The 20,961-nt window shown below is 40.5% G+C and overlaps 1 long non-coding RNA gene across 1 annotated transcript; it reads right to left on the bottom strand.

Moving 5' to 3' along the window:
- Positions 1–11,255: 11,255 nt before the first annotated feature.
- On the bottom strand, positions 11,256–12,578 carry LOC140929674 (uncharacterized). The gene is made up of 3 exons (XR_012164768.1): positions 12,345–12,578; positions 11,841–11,909; positions 11,256–11,702 (listed from the first exon to the last, which is right to left on the bottom strand). It is a non-coding gene; the product is annotated as an uncharacterized lncRNA (long non-coding RNA).
- Positions 12,579–20,961: the final 8,383 nt, after the last annotated feature.

Genomic DNA, 20,961 nt, shown 5'->3' with positions numbered 1-20,961 from the left:
ATTTCACCAAAGTGATTTGAGTCTGTAAAATCGTTTCCAATCAAAGATCTACTTGTGTCGATTGCATTAGGATGAGTTCATGTAGTGAGGGAGAGCAAATGCAAAAGAAGATTTGTGAATCATAAACATGTGTCTGGCAAACCCTCCAAGTGCTTATACACTGTTGTTCGCCTCTCAAAACGTAAATCCACGCTTACCAAGTGTCTTTCGGTCCATAATTTTGGTCAAACTCGATGTTGTCTCTTTCGTGGTCAGAGTTTATGACGCTTGTTTAAGAGAACAAAATGAGACGAAGAAATGAAAATTGCATTTTTTAATAGCTTCAAAACAGCTGCTTCACAGAATGTCACTGAACAGACGAAATGCACAACAGTAGAAGTATAAAGGTGCAGTAAATTTCACAAAATCAACCCAAACGGTCCCTTCGGCCATTTTCTGTTTTACGTCATCCCTAAGCATTTCCTATTTGGGGGAGTTCAGGGGTGAAACGTCATAATTACCCAACGATTCCAGGCGGTCCCTGTTTTTAACAAATCGAGTGTTTTTTCTAGCATTCTTAATGCATATTTCCGACTCTAAGTAGTATCATCAACATATTTCTAACACCGATTTAATATTAAATGTAATCTGTTTTACAGGTGTTTCGCTGATAACAGTGCGAAAAAGCTCAATCTCTGAGAGCCCCTGAGTTTGAATAACTTTGACTCGCAATTAGCCTTGATTACCAGCCGCTGTTTGGGAAATGAGCCCCTAAAAAGTCCCTTTTCGGGGAGGAACATTACAACAGACCCAAGAGTGGGCGAAAATCGAGCAAACTCGCAGTTATCTCAAGGAAATACATATACTGATGTCGTGCTGACCTGTTTCGCCGACGCGTTTCCTGGCATAGTTCTATTTGCTGACCTGTAAATATTGCATGCTTTGAAGAAAAACATGAATTCAAGGAAATATTGGATGCCATCAACGCAGCAAAGGAAGGTAAAGCCCCTGGAAGGTGTGGTATACCTGCGGAAATCTGGAAACATGCATGGCGATATGAAACTCGCCACTTGGATTTTCTCAGGCGTGAGAAATTCTGTTCCAAAGCCTGGTTCAAACAAGAACACACAACAGCCAATTTTCCATGTGCTCAGGGAACTTTTTACTTGACTAGTTCCAGTCCCCTACGCAGGGGTATCACCTGGAGCTTACATGGAGCTCCAGATCCTCAGCTCCCCTCTTTAGGACTATGTCTGGTGAGCGACGTTCAATGGACACATTAGTGTTATTGGGTGGATAAGCTTCTTGCACAACGCGTACCTGTCCATCCTGATGCGGAAAAACTACCACCGACTGACTGGAGCATTTTGATCGACAACGAACACGACATCCCCAACTTTTAGGTTGCCCGTCGCCTCCCTCCATTTCCTTTGGGTATTAAGTGTTGCCAGAAACTCTTCTCTCCAGTGCCTCCAGAACAGTTTTACCAGGTAAAGAATCAGTATCCAACGGCTCCTGGGATCAAACGCCAATTCATTGAGGTTCTAGGTATACGTCTGAATAATTTCCAATACTCAGTTGGCGCCAAAAGTCTTGTAAGTCTCTTCACAATCTGGGGTTAGGCGTTTGATGAATCTTTGATACTCGGTTGGCGACTAAAGTCTTGTACATGTCTCCACTGACTAGGGTTGGGCGTCTGAGAAATCTGTTATTAAAATCCAACTAGTGGTCTGTTACCAATGCTGCGTTCTGATTGGTTGAGCTACTACTAGGCGATATGTTATAGCCCACAAGAAGCGAAAAGCACCGGCTTTTGGCGGCAAAAAAGGATTAAAGTCTAGCTTTAACTAGCTTCAGTTGTTTTGTCTCGATGTTTTTTTTACCATCTGGTTGGATTTTACTAAAACAATTATTCCTCTCGCCCTCATGGCCTCTGAGTCAATAGCCTATTTGGCCGCTATTGGCTCAGAGCCCATTCGGGCTCGAGGAATAATTGTTAAATATTCAGTTGGCGAAGTCAAAGACCTCCTCGACTGACTCTGGATCCAGAAAAAAAGACGCCCTCTGTTCAGAGTGTACAGCTCTCGAAGGGAATCTCTAACAACTCTTACACCTTTCTTTCTTGCCAAGAGCTCTAACCTGCTTACCTTCTTCTTCTTCTCGAGCAGCATCTTCATATTTGTGCCCAACGTAAGTTACATCTGCATATGCCAACAGCGACGCGTCTCCCATTGTATGAATAGATGTGTAAACAACAATGTTCTCAGCAATGCGACAGCACCTTGAAAAATGTCCTCTAAAAAATTCTGGTAACTCACTGAATCATTAATAATTTATTCTTGATACGTCTACTTTAAGTTGTCCTATTTTAAACCCAGTAACCACGTTCCCTGCATATCCATCCTTCTTCTAGCATCTGTAATGGGTAAAAAAGCATAGAAAAATTCTTTACGAACCTTCGCTTGGTATAGTTAACATCCTACAGGGGATTCAACCTGAAAAAAGTTAAACACATCTGTCTCATCATCTTACAGTCAACTCTGTCTAAGACGGACACCTTTGGGACCGGCACTAAGTGTCCGTCTTAGAGAGGTGTCCGTCTTATAGAGAGTCAAATAAAGGGAGTAAAGAAAGGCAGGGACCAACTCTAAGTGTCCGTTTTACAGAGGTGTCCGTCTTATAGAGGTGTCCTTTAAGTGAGAGTCGACTGTATTGAATTCCTTATGCTTTCATGCAATGTAGTTCTGACCTGTTACTACACCCAGACCGCATTTTGAAGCCTGCCTTGCCAAGTGGCTCCCTAAGCTAGTCTCGAGCTTTAATCGCTTATCGTTAGTGCTCAATGAAGTCATAATGTCATCCACGTACACCTGTAATAGGATTACGGCTATTGCTAGCGGGTGGTCATTTCTGTTATCTTCTGCATGTTGTCGCACAACGTACTGGACAAGGTAAAGTGAGGCGCGGTCATCGAACGTCAAGCTCATTGCTTTCTAGACTTCTGGAAGTCTAGAGAGGTGTAACCTCCAGCCTCAAATTTCCGTTAGATCTGCTCCAGGGCCACAAGATAACTGCGGCGACGCAATAGTGGATTAAAAAAACATCTTGCTCAGCTTTGGTCCAGGCAACATAGTATTTCTTCGGTATATGGCTACTGAATCGTAGACTATCCTCACTTTAGTGGTCTCTTTGTCTTCTCTCACTACATGAAAATGAGGTAGCTACCTACTGGATGTAATCCCCTGGCAGTATTTCTCAGTAACCTCCAGCTTTGGCTGCAGGTGTTTCTCAAGAGATAAGTTGGTCTTCAGCAGTCTTTCTGTTTGAACACAACGGCGTATCATCGTCCTTCCATGGAATTGCCACTTCATAGCCCCTCAGCATAACACCTTGATTGTGCCTCTTTGCGCGCAGCAAGCATCTCCTCCGCTGTCAAGCTCTTGTTTTGATTAGCAATTCTCACAACGTGTTCGTCCCACATTCTCTACATTAGCTCATCGGCTTTCATTTCTGGAGTAAAGGTCGCATGGTATACTATGTGTAAACATGGCAAGCCTCGTGAGACATGAGACATTTCCAACTATTGTCTATGCGTGTGGTTTTCCTTACTCTCACAGGCTCCCGCGGATGTCCTTCGCGATATTCAAGTGGTAAAATGAGTTCCTCATAATAATCACTCCTCAATCAACTTCTACATGTTGAACTGGCTTAATGATCTCCAGGTCGCGATTACGATCTAATTTCTTGCATTGACGGACCAATCAGTTGCTTTCATTTCACAAATTTCCACAAAAAATAATTGCTTCTTGTTGCTCCCATTCATACCCTCAAGGCTGGCGCAAAGTTACAGTTTTGGTATCCGTTACATTCGACTTCGCTCCAAAAGCAGCAACACAGAGTGCGTATAAACCCAGTATATCAGCGATCTCCTTTTCAGAAAGGACGACCAAGACCCACCATCAATATGATGGGTATCATCCCCAGCGCTTCCCTTTCAGGGCGTGGTACTCTTACCGGTTCAAGTCTTCAGAACCTCAACAGCTCGAGTGATTAGTTGGCATTCCAGGTGATGACGTCTCTCCTGTGGCTTCTTCCGAGGATTGGAATGTCTCAGCCGACGATTTCCTCTACTGTGGTATCTAAAGCACAAACCAAACTTCTCTTATAACTGTTATACTTATCGTTTACTTACAGTTGATTTTTCCAGGTTTCATACAATGTCAGTACATGTTTTTCTTAGCTCACAAAACATTACATGAGTCTTTGCGTGTTGTTTCTCCTGAGTAATTTCGATTTGTTTGAATTTGACTTGGGTTTCTCTTGTTCAGGATTCTCTATATTACTGGGGCAATCAAAGGCTATCACTCGACTTGACTCTCGGTTTCAGCCACTCATGTAGGTCGCTAAGGTCAACTTATTTGAGCTGTAGCTTTAACTTTTGCCTGCTTCACCTTACTGCAATTTTCGGAGGTAGCTTTGTGACAATCTGCTGCATATTAGTTGCTGGTCTGAAGCCTGCTCCATGAATGTTCTCACAAAATATGTTGCGCGAGTTGTCAAATTGTTTTCATCCTGATCTGCTGATATCTCCAGCAAACTTATTGATCAGTGACTTTGAAATTAGAGCTGGGTTTCCAAATCGTTCAGTCAGCTTTTCATACTATTGCAAAAAAGACTTATATTTTTTTGACGATCAGGGGCTAACAAATTTCGCGACACGCCATATGCATCTGCTACGATAAACGCTAGAAACGTAGCAACTCTGTAATCCGCCTTGACATAATTCGCCGCAAAATACAATTCAACTCTTTCGATATAACTTGCAATATCTTCTTTACCGTCCACATACTCTCCAACTTGACCTACAAGCACCATCCTCGTCGTCAAAATTGTAATATTCTGGTCTTAAACTACAACACGAAACGAACCATTTGCTAGTCATTATTTTGATGCAACTGCGCATGTGCACAACCTGCCTTAAAATATAAGAGGTCTGGAACCTAATACATTCCTCAACCCAAAATGCAATGCTAGATTCTGATTCGGCTGTTGTATCATGTGAAACGATTATGCAGATAAAGGAGGGTGTTACGATTCGCCGTCCCCTTGATGGGTATCGCGACAGTGTTGCTGTCTGGCACCTAGCAATAGATAGCCCCACACGAGTAGAAATTTCAGCTATAATTTACACTATAATTATTTCAAACACAGAAGTTAACTTTACCCTCCAATTGCCCTATCCGTTTAAAAGGAAATTTCAAGTGCACGTATTTATGGAATTCGCTGTCCACCTATTTCGGTAGAGTACGACTTTTCCTACCCTATTCACAGACCTGAAGGCGGATGATTTAATACAAAAGCAACAACAAAAATATCAAAAACTCATGCACGAACATATAATTTCTTCAATGGAACTCGGCGTAAGTTAAGAAATCACTTGCAAATGACAAGGTCGCTGCTTCATGTCAAACACATTTGTTCCCCAAACATTACATGAAAAGTTTATAGGCAAAAAAAAAAGACTTTTGAAAAACTTTTAGGCTATTTGAGTTTTCAAAAACCTCAGTGCTAACGTAATAAAATAACTATTCAAGGAATCTTTATATTTAATCTAGCTGACAAAACTAGGAAAACCGTCAACGCCCAACAGGAACCACAAAAGTACCCGGTTTGTTCGAGCTTTTATAAGTTTTTTACTGACCGCCGTACTTCAAGGATCAAAGTGTAAACAGTTTACCTGCTACCCGGACCTATTTAATGCCTATTCAAGGACGTTTAAGAAAACAGTCGCCATAGAAGTAAGTGAACTGTACGTTGCCTTCGTTTTGTTAATTTAGTCTTTCTTTCGTTTCCTTTTAAACAGAGTTGAAGTAGCTTAAATTGAGTTTGATTCAAGAACCACGTGACTTCGCTTGTATAAACGTTTAGCTTTTATCGGCATTTATTCCGCTTTTTCTAGTTTCATTTATCAATTATTTGATTGCACTTATTGAATAGCATATGTTTGTACAATTTGATTTTAGATCGAATGAAATTACTGTTATACAATTGCGAGTTATTCTTCGGATTGGATTCTTCGTTTTCTGTTGTAAGCAGTTTCAACCCTTCAAGCTTGTCCTCAAATGACATGACTCCTTTTGCATTTGCCGTGTTACTGTTTTGAGCCTGAGATCGGGTGGGGGAAGGCGGGGGGGGGGGGGGGAAGAGTACTTCCTTATAAGAGGCTAATGGGGATGTGCCGCAGGATGGGGTCCCATTTTCACGACTGGATTGACTATAATGGGGTCGCACAGTTTCGGAGTTTTTGGGGTAAGACAGCTCTCCATATTTATGGTTAGCAAACGTACCAGAATGTTTGTACTGCAGATGAAAAGTAAAGTGTTCTTCATTCAATCTAAAAATGGGTCAATTCATAAAAATAGAAAGCGACTAAGTTGGGATCACGAAAATTACACATTTGCCACACAAGTTACACATTTACACAAGTACCACAGGAGCATCAGTACCTTCTTTTGAAGGAGGATATACTTTCAACCGGATAATTGAAGACCTGGGAAAGCTGGGGTAGTCACGGTCGCACAGCCACTGACATTTATACTTTCCTTCGTCTGCTTGAGTAACGTTAACAATGGTGAGAATGAAATCTTTTTTGCATTTGGTGTTGGTTTTCCTTTCTTGTATATTATACTTTTCACCCGATTCTAACGCCTCTGAGTTGTTGTTAAAATACCATTGTAAAGAATTGTGACAGTCGCTTGGCCTAACAAATGCTAAGCACTTTAAACTGACATTGGAGTAAGCTGTCACCGAAACCGTGGGAGAAGATCTCTGCGGAGTTTTACCCAAGAAACCTGTATTAGATGATAAGAAGATATGATGAGCAAATATTATTTTAAAATGGTTACCATTTTTTTGCGCAACCGTATGAGGTAACATTCTTACTCTTACCCTCCCCTCCTGAGTATTTGTGACAATATATGGGGCATCAAAACGGTTTGGAGTTTTTACGTGTTGATTTTGTTTATCCCACTGGTTTCCTCCCTTGCGACTTGTCTCGTCACGCCATCGTTAGAGACGCTCTAACGATCGGTTGACTTTTCTTACCTCCCACCAATATGGCCTATGCTACTAAGGGTTGATTTCAATAGCTATTCGGCGCCTCGTTTTCTCTTTTTAACAACCACATAACACTTTACATTGGAATCTTGATGTAACGATCAGCTGAACGAAGACCCAAAGGACTGGCAAAATATGCTCGCCATAGAGAGGTTTTGTTACATCGAGGTTCCTTTTATTTATGGTACAGTCAAACCCCGCTCCCGTCTGGAAACCTGCTCAATACGGACATCTCATTGTTACGGACAGTTTGCTTTGTCCCTGGGGACAGAAAGCCCTTTCATTTTCTACCCGCTTAATAAGGTAACTCTGTTAATACGGACTCTTTCTTAGTACGGCCCCTTCAGTGTCGGGATCTACGGGGTTTGACTGTATTATTTCTGGGGCGGAGAGTATCGCTTATTATTAAAAATTGAATCATTGGATAATACAATTCTAGAGCTCTGATTGGCTGGATTAGCCATCATGGTATATGAGCCGTTATACCATGCTGTTCAAATATGGTAACTGTACGCGTCTGCTCAAAATTAAAAACAAGATAAAAGTCGGTTGGTTTACAAATAAAGTCGGGAAGAATTCTCGATAGTTTGTGGGCGTTTTTAATAGTATAATTATTCCACTCGCGCTTGTTGGATATGAGATGATTATAGCACAGGAAGCCCACACAATCTGTTTGTGTAGCCGATTGTTATTTTATAGTAAATGTACTGGATTTACCGTTTGCTTCACCTATAGCGATATATCGCTAACTATGTATATAAATCAATGATAAATAAAAGTTGAATTACCTTACCTGTGGTATATAGTCGTCCTTTTACCTCAAAAGCGGTTTTTTGAGCGATTTTGAATGAATTTGGGTTCGCCGTTGACTGTTCCATATGGAACAGTCAACGATATATCGCTATAGGTGAAGCAAACGGTAAATCCAGTACATTTACTATAAAATAACAATCGGCTACACAAACAGATTGTGTGGGCTCCCTGTGATTATAGCCAACTCGGTGCTACGCGCCTCGTTGGTTACCTACCATCTCATATGTAACGCACACTCGTGGAATAATTGTTAATTATACCGAGGACTTCTTTACATAGAGGTTCTACTGAATTTCAGGTGAGAACACTCCCCTCTCATTAATGACTGTCCTGTGCTTGATTCCTCAGACAACATCATATGTGGTCGGCCAGGTTGAGTTTTGTTGGTTCTCACGCTTATTCCGCCATTGCCACCAAAACAACACATCACTCCCACGTTAATCCCGCCAGCTGCGCAGGGTAAATTTGAGCCAGAATGGCAGACAAAGAACCACTATGTGGATGAGCTAGCTCCACTAAATTGTTATTTATTTATTTATTTACTTATTTACTTAACCCTTGTGACCCGGGGGGTAAACAAATAAAAATTCCAGCGTCCATTTAGTCTGAATGGAAATGGAAGGTAACACGAAATTTTCAGTTACATTTTTTAAAATTCAGTTAGGAATAAGTTAATCTGTTATTTGAAATATGAAACAACCAATATTTAATTCTGTCTAAATCAAGAGACTGATGAGCTGTCTCTCTTGGTCTAAATGGGATACTTTCCATTGCTTGCAGGGGAAACATGGTATTATGTTTTTTATGAACCTGATTCAAAGGAGGTAGTTTTGCGCATCCGTGTGTAGTATTAGAAATAAGAAATTAAATGACTCACACCGATAATTCAGGTCAATATACCCTGGTTTCGCTATACTCGACCAGCCAGTAATGTTGTTCATTCCAGTGCATTTATAAGGCCCTGCTTGTCTTTCTTGGATATCTGGATTGAGAAGAACGGAACTTAAGGTATCCTCTCCAACCAGCTGCTCTGAGATGTAAAAATCTTCAGATCCGTTGATGATTTTTTTGTTGTTTGGATTGGACCAAACTACACGAGGACGAGGCCATCCCTTGAAGGTACACTTCAGTTCCATTTGTTTTGTGTCAGGATAAAATTCAACGGGAGAACTTGTCTTAGATGCTCTCGTAACTGGAACTGAGAAGGAATTCTTCGTCTTAATTTCAAAAGCTCGTAAGTCATGCACTCAGTCATTTAAACTAGGGAGCTTAAAGGAGCTGTGTCACGGCTACTGCGCATGCTTGCATTTGACAGATGCAAATGATGTAAACAAGGCCATGTTTATATGAGCCCATGTGAAAAGCCGACTCGCGCTGCGAAACCTTCATCGAGATTCCTTATTGTCGTTAGAACCTTTTACAGAAATGAGCCTTTCTTCGGAACAAAGTCGCTCTATGTATTCGTGTACTAATTTAGCCACAACTTTCTTGCCGCTTTTGTAGTCAGCGACTCGCGCTCTACTCTTCCCGGACTTCTGAATACCGCAGTTTATTCCACTCGATTGGGCGAAATCTAGTCAACATTATTTCCTTCCCGTTTGCGCAGGACAACGTCCCTAACTCTTGCCAGTGTACAAGCACTTGCTCTACGAAAGCAGGAAGAAAAAGGACTGGATGTCCTTGCAAAACAGCCGGTCGCTACTGCGGAGAGGCTTGTTCGTGCAGTCGACGAAAGCCGTGCAAGAACAGAGAGGTGGGGAAACAAAGCTCGGTTGAGGTCTAAAATTCGCTGGTAGGAAGTACTAGTACAGTTTGCGATTTCTTTTTTATCATGTGAAGGCTGCATCCGTGGCATCCCAAGGATGGGGATTCGTGCAAGGACCGCCAGGCCAACCAGATAATGGTCTTACGGAGGAGCAAGAACGGGACATGGAAAATCGACGAGTGAAGGTACAATACTGAATTATAATTCATAGCCGATGGCACAAAAGATAGTCCTTCAAAAATCTCACCTGCTGTTCCTTTATCTAGTAAGTTTTCCTTGTAAAAGTTGTTGATTGTTGCTTCCCCTAAATGGAGCAAATTGTCTCGTTTGTGTGTCATGTTCTGAAGTGTGCAAGATTTCTTAGGGAAGTCCCCTTTTTACTAGTTATTTTCTCGTCGATTACGCTCTTAAAAAAATCTACGTGTCAAGCTTCGACACAATGTGATAAAAAGTAATTGTCCAGCTACTCTAACAAATTATTGCACTATTTTTCAACCTCACAGGAGTTTATCCAAAGGAGGAGGAGGAGCTAGCAAAAAAACTTGCTACAAGAGCTCTACGGAGGGGAGTGGGCAGCATGGACTATATAGATATGCTTCTTATCCAGGAGGACCCAGAAGATGAGAATGATGATGCCGCTCTCCCATCTTCCCTTTCTCTATCTCCCCCAGAAGTGTCAAGTCCAGCACCACCGAACCCTGCCCAACCTACACCTGCATCCACCCCAGCCTCAGACTCGAGCATATCTGGAACATCAGCTTCAGGTGGGCCCTCATCTTTCAGGCCACCGCCAACAGCATCTATGGCAAGGTCAAGTGAACCAGTGCCTGAGTGGTGCAAATGTGGACGTTGCCGCAGAATGTCGCAGGAGGTTAAGAACCGGTGCTGTAATTCTCAAGACTGTGTCTCACTTAGCGCACGCTTTGGCAAGCTATGCCTGGACCCTGATTATTTACAATTAAGTATAAAGTGTTCAGGGGATATCAGAAACGACCGTCAAGATAATAGCAGCAGAGCCTTCCGAAAGGCTGCCTATCGTCATTATATAATTGAAGAATATGGCTACCTTGGAAAACACAAAAGAAGGGTATGCCCTTCATGCTGTGTATGGAAAATTCGAGAGCACGACCCTTCCTCAACTGGGGTGTACATGGGGTTCAAACCTCGCTAAAATGGAAATAACTTTTTGATAGGTTTCTACAAGGAATTTTTAATTGCAGTTGGTTTGTTCAACCTCATGCCATACCCCCAACCCCACCCCCCCTCAAAAAAAGTTGTCCTGGATTGAGTACCCCTGTGAATATTGCCCCATGAAAACAATAGCATTACAGCTGTATTTGCATTGTGGCAGTGCGAGCAAATTTTATAATATGGATAATTAGACACAAAAACGGATTCCAACGGTTAGTTCAATAAGGACCAACCTACTCCGGTTCTTACATTTACTAACCAATCCTTTGTCTTCGGTTAACTTTTGCATTATTTAGTTTCACATATTGTGCATTAAAATTATTAAACAATTCTCATAGGTTATATTTAATGTCAGTTTATTGTCAAAAACATCACTGTTGCTTATCGTGCATCATACATGACAGTCCTTCTTTGATGAATATTTTCTTACACTGCACATGAATACATAAAGGTTCCATATTCATTACATATTTTACATCATGTTTGCTAGTTTTTCTTAAACCTGCTGCTGTGCTGAATAAAGAGCTCGCGTGAAGGTGGGGTTGGCACCACAGCAATTGTAGGGGCTATCCTCCTTGGGTCATCAGCTTCCATTGGGACCGCCCTCTGCATATTTTCATTCTCCTCCACACGTAGACGAAACACTTTAGCCAGAAGCATCCAAATATAACCATAGTCTTTGGCCTGCTTTACAATTTTCACATTTCAACTCTTTGTTCTTTGGTTGTACTTCCGGGTCACAGCAACCTCGCCTAGCACATCTTTTTGTTCAGGAATATCGAGGTGATAGTTCCAGTCAATGGCAGCTAGTTGTTTTCTTGCTTTGTAGACTTTCTTCCTAAAAAGAACAATTGATCAAAATTGACAGTGTTCCACAGTGCAATTTTTTGAAGTATACAACAATTTGAGCTTCTCTATAGGCTACAGATAATATAAATACTATGAACTTTTAAAACTATGAAGTGTCGTTACTTACGTGTAGGAAATTCTCTTGCTGGCATACATCAATGACAGAGAGTTGGCTCGTTCTAATGCGCCTGTATGCCTAAAAGTAAAATAGATATTTTTGAAAAACATGGTTAAATATACATGTAATAATTAAAGAAGGACAATGAATTGAGCTTGACATAGAAAGGCATTTAGGGGCTGGCCAACACCTTAAGAAGGTTTTCTCAAGGTCCACAGTGGCAATAAAAAATAAACCCTTGCCTAAGCCTGACAACGTTAACGCTACTGAGCTTAGTTTAAGGAAAGGGGCTGCTCGGAGTTATTGACATAGTATTCATTAACACATTCTTCTTTTAAGTTTCCTCCATACATTTCTTTTGCCAAGAACCAAGCAGACAGGCATACAAACCAAAATATTTGTTCTTTGAAGACCATAACATTCATCCATAAACATTATATTTGAATAAACTAATGTACTGAAATAAGATATATATTTAGTCTCTCTTATGAAAACAGGGTTCCCCTTATATACCTGAATCTGGTGTAGTACTTGAAACTTTCAAGAAGGCCAGGATCCAGGATAATTTTTTGCAGTGCCTCAAACTCTTTGGATCTCCTGTCAAACCATGGAAGCTGGTGGTTTTCCTCAGTGATTGGCTCGTGGTCACAATGGCCATCAGCCCACTCATGTTGATTGCACACATGGTGTAATAGTGAGATCCAGGTATCCTGATTTCATAATAGTAAAATTTCATTGAAACAGATATAACAAGATGATAATGACATAGGGTCTGTTTACATGGAGGTAGCGAACCCCAGGTAGGTGAGGTAACCGGCTTTGGTGGAGTATCCCGCTTGTCCATATAATATCTCATTTTAATTTGATAGATGGGGTGACCCACCACATTTTACCTCACCTATCAGAGGTCCCCCACCTCCATGTAAACAGACCCTAAAACATTGTGAAGAAACAAAGTGTTTACAGCCTGATATAATATGATGTGACAATTTTCAAAAAAGTCTCAGAAAAAAAAATTCAGAGCTGTCACTAAGATTTCAAGTTGCTGGGTGCCTGTGATGTCAATGTCACTGTGGAAAAGGTGCAGCAGATTTACAATTAACATCTCTCTAAAAGTACTGTTTTACCTTGCTAACAGAGGTTTTCATGCACAAGAATAAAGAAAGAAAGAAAGAAACCAAAAGGAAATACCAAACTGAACTAAAGAATAGTTACTAAAACTTTCTTTCTCAGCCATCATGATTTATTGAATGTTCAGACATTCACTCAATGAAGACCTGATGCATCTAAAATTTATATCACAGGAAGAACTTCAAATTGCTCGTTCACCGTTATGTCCGAGACAGATATGTGAAATAATATGGAAACAGAAAATCAATACCGAAATGACCACCAACCTATTGTCACCGGCCATTCCAGCAACTGGACTTTCCACTGGTGGAGCAATGACAGAACCGTCATACTTGCCTCTTTTCACAGGGGTCGAGGTGTGCGAATTAGAATCATCTGCAAAACAATATGCAACATATTATAACTTTTATTTCAATGAAAACAGAATTAATCCCGATGGACTGTGTCCATAAATGTTCCGGCCACATGCACTGCTCACACAAAAAAGGAGTCCCTGAACAGGGATTCCAGATCGATCTCGTGCATCTAGTTACCTGCTTGGGGTTGCTGTACTGGACTTGACTCTTCCGTACTCTTCTTCACGGCTTGCTTGGCTTTTAAACTGTTAAAATAAAGTAATATTTAATAGGTAGTTAGATTCGACGTTGCACCTTAGACTAAAAAGCAATATAAATGTAGAAGTCTTATTTTCTCACCTTTGTTGCCTTCGCATCTCAAACGACAACAAATGCTGCAAGAAAGCAGTGTCGGTGGAGAAGACACACTGAGCTTTCAGCGTTTTAAATGTGTCCAGAATGTCACGGCGGACGTAAATCCTTCCATGGGACTTGAGCCACGAACTCCGAGAGTCAGATCTCTTCTCTATGCTTCTAACAAAGCTTCCAGGTGACAAGAGCCTACGGCCACTGCCGTAGCGTTTACCGCCTCGAGCCGACATCCTTCGCTTGGAGCGTTAAAAAGCGCTTAGGATTTCCACAATTCTCCCAAAAATTACTGTAACACGAAAGCCTTATGTCTAAATAATTTAAATATATAGATAAAATACAAAACGAACACCGATTAGCGACGATGGAAACAGATTTTCACTTGATTTGTGAGGATTCGCGTCGGTTTGATTTCTTGTTGGGCTGAACACTTTTCAAAGAACTGAGCATGCGCAATGCATGTGACACGGCTCCTTTAAGTGACCAACTCGGAACCCTAAGCTCCTTTGGCCACTGCGCACATTTCACCTTTGATCAGGATTTATGTAATTTGCTGGTTTTCTTCTTCAACCTCTTGAATTAGTACAAAAAAATATCAAAATCTGAAAAGTGAAAATCTGAACAACCACGACGTCAAAAAACGATTAGTTTTAACATGAAAACAACAGTTGCTGCACGTGCGTCAAGCTTCTTAGTACATTACTTTGACGTTGACTGCATGACTATGAAGTGAAACCTCCTAATACGACGTTTTATAGAGAAAGTGAACATACAACGACAAATTCTCCTTTTTCTTTCTGATCCTGAATAAAGTCCTTAAGAATTCAACTCCAAGAGAAATCGCCTACATTTGGCAAATTTAGCAGCTCCAAATAGACGCGATAACATTTGAAATGAGGCAAATTTAATTTTTTAGCGACATTTTCACTGCTGTCGTCGTCGTCGTTGCTTAGCTCACGATTTTTAAGATACCTACAGTCATCTCTCTTACCGACACCTTCCAACCAACCATGTTTTACTCCATGCCTTGTTCATGTTGAATAGGCCCTTGGCATTAAGTCATTTTTTTGGCACAAACGTGCCATGCTGGAGAGCGAGGCCCTACGCACTGAGTCAAGCCAAACAAAAAGTTAACATCATTTGAAATGATTCCTTTGTTTGTTGTTTGTCATGTCCCTTTGCTTTGCTTGCCCTCCAGCATGGCATGAGCAACTAGAGTTCAGCGCTGAACCATGTTCAAGTGAGGTGATTTAGCTGGCTGTAACTTCAACAGTTTTGACGATCAGTCCAACCGTAAAAATTGCCTTGAATATGCCTAAACCTGTTACGAGGCATTCATAGGGTTCGTTATAATCCATTTCAAAAATAAGACGCACACAAAAAACTGAAGAACATACTCACTGGCGTATTTTACAGAAAAACATTCAAGTGGCTGACTTCTATTCTTTGAATCGATTTGTTGTAAGAACAGACCGGTGTCACTGGCATTGAGGTGTTTTTCAAGGTCCTTCCAGGTCATGCCTTGTACTTTTCCCCCATTCTTAATCGAGCAGTTCAAATTCACTTTGGAGTCTTTCGGCGTTACTGTACGGGTTTTTGTCTCCAAAGGAGGTTGACATTTCTGTGCACTTATTCCACAGTCTAGGATCCCTGTGGGTGACACATCTAACGCGTAAAAAGGAAAGAATAAACAGGGAAATTCTTTATTTCGTCAAACATTCGCAATTTGTCCCACCTACCCCTCCCCTGAGCCATCATTTTGCCCTAAGTGAGAAGTAAGTGTTAATGTTAGCTTAGGGAGGGGTAGGTGGGCAGTTTCCCAGAAACCTAAATTGATCCAAACATTCATTAACTAACACAAACCTCCACAGGAACTCTTGACAAACCTACTACAGGGCACCCAACCTACTATCAGAGAGGAAGCTGTCACTATCCTAGCCCATGTATGTTTTTTGGCTGGTTATTGTTCTTTGGTAAAGAAATGGGCTTTTTAAAAGATAGGTTTGCAATGGCTGATTTGTAGCCTGCGTAGCAAGCGTTTCCTCGCGAGGTTCGTTTAGAAAGCTGGGACAAGAGCAAAAAGGAAAAAAAAAGGGGAGGGGATAGAAGGAAACGCTTGCCCGCAAACCCCACGATTTTAAAAAACTACGTTCGCACACGAACGCAGCTTCTGATTGGCGCGGTGCGGGCAGTGTTGATTAATTAGCATTCGAAACATCAATCAAACCAGGTATGCTTTGTTTTCGTGCTTCACAGATCTGGTCTCATCTGATTTGTGGTCGCAGATTACAAATGCTTTGGACTGATATTTATTTGAATCGTGTTTGTGAGGTTTATGAGATCAGAGTCTTCAAAGCATAATTGGAGATCGAGCAGTGGAGACTAGGGAAGGCCAATTTATTGAGAATGACGGCGTGCGGATCTGACGGGAAAAAATGGACTGTTTGGTGGAGATAACATCAGCATGAATCAGAACATCGGTACTCGACACTAGCTAAAGCCACATGGACAAGCGACTTGTCTGCTTTTTGAAATGAAGAGATTCTTTTTGTTTTTTGGAAATTTCGCGGCATGTATTGTAGAGAACGTTTCGACACAGGCTGAAGAGCAGCCGCTCTGCAAAACTTATACCCGGCGGAGTGAATTGTTCCGGACAACTCGTTTTTGACGTGTCGACAAGGTTTAAGACGAGATAAAGCCACACAATAAAAAACAAGAAATTCCGCAGCAATCGATCAGAGTTTTAACTTTTTTTTATCGTAAATCTTTTTTTTTACAGTTCTTGCAATCGCCTGCAACGTGTTCTATTACAGAACAAAGTAATTTTACAAATCTGGTAATCCAGTACCCTGGGTGCCAGAGACTTTTCTTGCGCGGTTTCCGGTTTCGGTCAAGTCTTAAAAAGTGACCCGCTTCGCCTCTCGTGTCTTCGGCCTTCGGCCAAACACGTGTCGGCCTGCGGCCGACGAAGCGAAGCTCCCCGTCGCACGCGAGAAAATACCTCTGGTATCCAGGGTAGTAATCCAGGGGTAATCTGTTCGTTATACTTCTATTTTGACGAGCTACTAATTTACAAATGAACCGAACCGTGAAATCTCAAGGGGCGTTTTCCAGAATCGTGGGGTTTGCGGGCAAATAAATAAATATGAATAAATATAAATATAATAAATCAGTCAATTACCACTGGAATATTTCCAAATGCTTGGAAACGAGCTAGAGTTTCGCCAATATTTAAAGAAGACCTCAGGACTGATCCTAACAACTACAGACCTATCTCAGTTCTGCCTGTAGTAAGTAAATTAATTGAAAGAGTTGTTTTTAATCAATTATATGAATATTTAAATAATAACTTGTTAACTGAATCACAATCTGGCTTCAGACCTATGTTTTCCACTGAAACAGCTTTACTTGAGGCTACGAATGAATGGCTATGGAATATTGACGACAGTCTCTTAAATGGTGTGATATTCCTGGACTTGAAAAAAGCTTTTGATACCATGGATCATGCTATCCTTCTGGGAAAGCTTAAACTCTATGGGGTCAGTTCTCAATCCCTTAACTGGTTCCAGTCCTATCTATCTGACCGAAAGCAACAAACGTTCATTGATGGACTTCAATCTGATTTCTGTAATATAACATGTGGTATTCCACAGGGGTCTATTTTAGGCCCTCTCTTATTCACTATTTATATTAATGATCTCCCTTCATGTAATTTGTTTTCAAAACCCAGAATGTATGCAGATGATACTACCCTTACCACATCTGCAGAAGACCCATGTGTCCTTGAACATAAAATGAATTATGATATGAATTTAATCCAGTCATGGCTGTCAGCAAACAAATTAACTTTAAATGTTAAGAAAACTAAATACATGCTTATAGGGAGCCAATTTAAGTTATCCCAAATAAACAGTGACTTCACAGTCAAAGTCAATAATACACCCTTAGAAAGAGTAATTAAATATAAATCCCTTGGAGTTCAAATTGATGAATCTTTGAACTGGCGCCCACACATTCATACCATTTCAAAGAAAATATCCGCTAGTATTGCTATCTTAAGGCGTGTAAGTCATTTTATACCATTTGATACTAGAGTGAACATGTACAATGCACTGGTAATGCCATATTTTAATTACTGTGGTGCCGTTTGGGGTAATATCAATAAGGGACTAGCAGACAAACTTCAAAAGCTGCAGAATAGGGCTGCTAGAATTCTCACCTTTTCTAACTATGACGTTCGCTCAAGTGTTTTGTTGGATGAGCTTGGCTGGGAAAGGCTAGAATATGCAAGACTTAAACAGTTGGCTGTGACAATGTATAAAATCCATAATAATCTTTCCCCATCGTATCTGAGGCGGATCTTTACCAACACCTCAAATGTACATTCACACAATCTTAAAAATTCTGAGTTAAATTATTATGTCCCCAGACCCAAAACTGAGTCTGCAAAAAGGAGCCTACACTACAGAGGATCTGTTCTGTGGAACAAGATTCCCTCAGAGATTATAAAACTGCCTAGTTTAAATGTTTTTAAAACTTCAATTCATGGGAAAGATTTTTCTAATACACCATGACCCATTGTAACTCTTATTATCCATAATGTAAGTTTTTGTATTTTTAACATTATAGTCAATAGTTCCTTAGTCTTTTAGTCTTAGTATTTTAGTCTAGTTTTAAACACAGTTCCTAGGAAGACCATGTAAAATGATACGATTTCGTGTTTAAATAAAGATTGATGATGATGATGATGAAGCGTTTCCTCTGAGGATTGGGATTTAGTGTACCAAACTCGCTCGGCCAACCGCTCCAGCACGATGTTCGATATGTCTGTGAGCGATTTGTTCCAGCACTTTGCACTTGCCAGAGTTGCCATTTATACGATGCCAGATACTCCATTTTTATACCTATCCGTTATAGTGACGACAGAACCTTACCCTTTTTCCTCACTAACACAGTCTCCGCTGCAGTTCCCACCGAAATCATCAATGACTTCCTTGTCAACTGATGTTGAATGAGGTGGATATAGGCAGTAGATCTTCTTTTGACTTGCTATACAAACTGTATTGTTTATATTTGTTTTGTTGTTCTGATCATTTTTAACGAATAGCAGGTGAATTGAGCTTAACATGCAACGAGCAATGCCATGTCGAGGCTGTAAGATTACATTCTTTATTCGTGCCTACATTTTAGCGCGTTGGGAAGTTGATCAAGAAGCAAAATACAACCACAAAAAAAAAAAACAAAAAGAAAACAAAAAACAGTGAATGACCTTGCGGAATATAATCAGCTATATAGTATATAGTGATTTTGTTAGCGAGAAATTTATTGCCGATCGAATTTTCCTGTCATTTAGGATGTCAATCGCCCGTGAATCTTTCTTCCCTATTAACCGGCGCCCGGGTTATATAAACGCCTCAAAAATACAAAAACAAAACAGGCAGCTAATAGCCACAACCCGACTGAACCCGATAAAAATCTGAAAGCAAACTGGTCAACTCTCCGCTTTTTGGAAAAAAGATTCGATAAATATATAACAATTATTCACCGAAGTGGAGGTGGCTATTTAACAATTATTCCTCGACCCCGAATGGGCTTTGAGTCAATAGCCCTTGAGGTCGAAGGCCGAATGGGCTATTGACTCAGAGGCCATGAGGGCGAGATTTAACAATTATTCCTCGAGCCCGAATGGGCTCTGAGTCAATAGCCCATGAGACCGAAGGCCGAATGGGCTATTAACTCAGAGGCCATGAGGAGAGGGGAATAATTGCTAAATAGCCACCTCCACTTCGGTGAATAATCGTTATATATTTGTCGAACCGTTTTTCCAAAAAGCGGAGATTTGACCAGTTTGCTTTCAGATTTTTATCGGGTTAAATCGGGTTGTGGCTATTAGCTGCCTGTTTTGGTTTTGTTTCTTCATATAACTCGTGTAAATAACATCCCAAGGACAAATTGCATCGAGCTGAGATAGTTAGTCAGTTGCATGGATACGGGAGCCTAGTATCTCAGAAACTCAGCGTTTGTATTACCCACTAATGTAATAATCGACCACTATTGTAACACTAACTACTAATGTAATAAATATCAAACACTAATGTAACAAAAAGTTAGCCACCAAAGTAATATTTTTTTAACCTTTAATGCATTAAAAACCTAACCACTAATGTAATAACATTGCGACCAGTAATGTAACAAACTCAAAGAGAAGAGCTGATTGGTTATTTGGAATTACTAGGATTTCAAAAAATCATACGACCTCCTGCTTTGATGTCAGGGATTGCTGTTTCAACGCAACAAGGTTATTCAACATCGTCACTTTCAGACTGGGTGTTAAACCTTCCCCACAAGAGTTAACGTTTTGCAGCATTTCATGCCGCTGTTCACGAGTGTCCATAAAGTCACGGCTCAATGAGTAGCAGCGTTCAGTTTTCCTTCAAGCAATTTTTTTTGTCAGTTTTGTAAGAACAAAATACCATGAGTTCTTTTGCATTAGTTGATCATGCACGTGATCAACTTTCGGTAAACACGAAAACAGTTCGCTTTTGAAACTCTCCTGAAATATTTGTACTTTTTTTTTTAAGTGAAATGTTCTTTTGTTAAAATTTTTGTTAGGTTTCCATACATGAAATTAAACAATGCATGTTTACTGTTTCATTCTCAGGCAAGCATAAGGTATTCATCAGAGCTATAAACCACACGATTATGAAAGCCAAGTGGTTTCTCATGTACCTTTCCTTGACCTTAATACGGTCACGAAGGAAAAAGAATGACAATAAGTCAGTTCATTTTGTGTGTGCCCATGTTCTTTATGCACTTCAGGCTTCCTGTACAAAATGCTTTTAAAAACAGTTGCCAGTATTCTACTGGAACTGGACAAAAACAAAGGTTGCCTTTCTATGATATTTCACTTGTTGTTCAAAAAAAAGTTGGGATATTATGGGACAAGCTGGTACACGTCCCAGAAGTAGAAACACTATTATATCGTGTTGGTCATGCGTCCGGCCTAATACTTACCGTAGAGTTTCATATGTTAGTGTGCGTTTATATTGCAAATCAAATGCCACCAAGTGGCTCTTCTCTTTGAGTTTGTTACATCAATGGTCTTTTAGTGGTTGATATTTATTACAGTAATGGCTAGTATTGCATCAGTGGTTGATATTTATTACATTAGTAGTTAGTGTTACAATAGTGGTCGATTATCACATTAGTGGGTCAGATACAGCGTTAACTCATAATTAAAACATCTCGGTTTTAACGTCAGTTTTATTGGAGAAGGCCCTCCTTCTACTTGGATT

Source organism: Porites lutea, chromosome 3, assembly GCF_958299795.1.
Source record: "Porites lutea chromosome 3, jaPorLute2.1, whole genome shotgun sequence".
Taxonomy (NCBI): Eukaryota; Metazoa; Cnidaria; class Anthozoa; order Scleractinia; family Poritidae; genus Porites; species Porites lutea.
The sequence above is the reverse complement of the archived record's forward strand: the minus strand, read 5'-3'. Positions and strand labels throughout refer to the sequence as shown.